General features: G+C 38.3%; 2 long non-coding RNA genes across 2 annotated transcripts in view; one reads left to right on the forward strand and one right to left on the reverse strand.

Annotated features, from left to right (window-relative positions):
- The window catches only part of LOC109546202, a 102,826-nt gene that overhangs the window by 76,382 nt on the left and 24,966 nt on the right, over positions 1–1,478 (forward strand). The gene's annotated exons all lie outside the window — the stretch shown is intronic.
- LOC125505120 overlaps positions 1–1,478 on the reverse strand; it is a 19,403-nt gene that overhangs the window by 16,305 nt on the left and 1,620 nt on the right. The gene's annotated exons all lie outside the window — the stretch shown is intronic.

Raw genomic sequence — 1,478 nt, forward strand, 5'->3', positions numbered from 1 at the left:
ATAGTGCCCTCTGTAGGTCGAGTGCAATATAATCGGTTCTAAGATGCTCAAAACCCTTCTTGGAATATAACAATACGACCCTCCAGACGAAATTCCATGTTCTTTCCTTTTGTAAGATTGCAGGCTAGATGTTGAAGACTGACACTCAGTTCTTACACCTGTGAATTAATTTACGTAAGTGTTGGAGGTTTGATCTGTTCTGCTGTATATTTCAAATTTTATGCTTCCATGCCATGCTTAGTCGTCAATGACAAATTATTTGCATCCACTAAATAACTTTATTGGAGAGGTCAATGACCATAACGATGACTTGTTATCGATAATTTCTCAGAACGAGGCTTTCTAAATGCTGCACCACTTTTTCCCCGCTTAGACCCTAAAGAGAAAACTACACGGAAACGTAATCTGTCTAAATAAAGCAGTTACATGGCATTGACACCGGTTTTAAGCAATCACGCAAACAATTTAAGCGACAGCCAAAAAACTGAATACTTTTTTGCGCTGCTGGCAACAATGCTCTGCGACGGTGTCGCATGGTCCTTGAATCACGTCGCCTGTATTCCCCTACATTCGTCCCCACTCTTCCGGCAGTGGCATTGGCCGTCTCTCTCCAATCTCTCAATGTCTCCTCTCTTGTCCACGCGCGTCGCATTACGATTTCATTGTGAAATTATGTGTTACTTATTGCTCTCAGGGCAGGCAGTCAGGAGCGTACGTCGCCGAGTGCACTCAAGAGTGCACCGAATTAATTCACGAAGAAATGCGCGGAGCGCTCAGCGCGTAGCACGTGACAGACACGTTAAGCGGATTTTGATTGTTCAAAACTTTGTTGCCTTAATTAATTGACATTGCCTTTGGCTTCTTGCGCTTGTTGTTACTTAGATTTGATAAGTTTATTTTAAGAAGACCGATAAGAAAACCCCGCTTTGTTTCACGATTAATTACTTAAATTAATATTACATGCTTATTTATTATTGTCGCCTAATCGATTAGGAGCGATAAATTTGTCGCATCCTAATGGCATTTCGCAAATGTTTTAATTTTCGTCTTTGCTTGACACAAGCAATACATTACATTATTGTAATGGGAGATTGTGATCGGTCTTTAGGGCATTTCTGCTAGGGTTCCAGAATGTTTCAAATCCGCATATTCGATATTGGTGTACACTTTGTAAAAGAAGCTTCAAACTAAATCATAATTTGACAGATACTTGCTATTATTGACAAAAACGATCAACCTGGAACTTATTGATAATGACATAAAACAACATACAGTTGAATCCGGATATAACAAACATGAAAAATGAACTAAAACTGGTTTGTTATATCCGGAGTTCGCTATAAGCGAATAATAATTCAAAAACACGTGGTGTGTTTTATTTCGTTATTTTAGTAGAGTAGTAGAAGTTAGTAGGTATGACTAAAAAGAATACAAAAAGATAAACAAAATTCAATTTGAAATCTACTTCATAAAGTCTG

This window comes from Dendroctonus ponderosae, unplaced genomic scaffold, assembly GCF_020466585.1.
Source record: "Dendroctonus ponderosae isolate FM_Combo_2020 unplaced genomic scaffold, Dpon_F_20191213v2 Dpon_F_20191213_7, whole genome shotgun sequence".
NCBI classification, from domain to species: domain Eukaryota; kingdom Metazoa; phylum Arthropoda; class Insecta; order Coleoptera; family Curculionidae; genus Dendroctonus; species Dendroctonus ponderosae.